We start from the raw sequence: 373 nt of genomic DNA, 5'->3' as shown, positions 1-373 counted from the left end.
TTGGCTGGGCACTGCCTTTGTGGAGGAGGACCACCTTATACCACAACACCAAGCAGCAGCTGAGATTTCCAGTGAGGTTACAGACATAGCTAACTTTAGACTCACACTGGCTCCCCAGCAGCAGCTAATGTTGTTGTAACAGAACTGATTTTAAATATCTTTTTTGGTAATTGAAATACATATTTTGTCTTAAAAAAAAAAATAAAAAAGAAGCAGGTGGGGAGAAAAAAAAATCAAATTATGTGCATGAAGCTTATGGCACAAATCCAGAGTACCTGCTACATACACAGTTTCAGGCACTTTGGTCTCACACAATGGTCTACAAAAGAAAAGGGAAAGAAGAAAAGAAATAGTGCATCTGGTGTGATGATGC

This window comes from Antrostomus carolinensis, unplaced genomic scaffold, assembly GCF_000700745.2.
Source record: "Antrostomus carolinensis isolate BGI_N321 unplaced genomic scaffold, ASM70074v2 scaffold1318, whole genome shotgun sequence".
Taxonomy (NCBI): domain Eukaryota; kingdom Metazoa; phylum Chordata; class Aves; order Caprimulgiformes; family Caprimulgidae; genus Antrostomus; species Antrostomus carolinensis.
Note: the sequence above shows the minus strand (reverse complement) of the source record.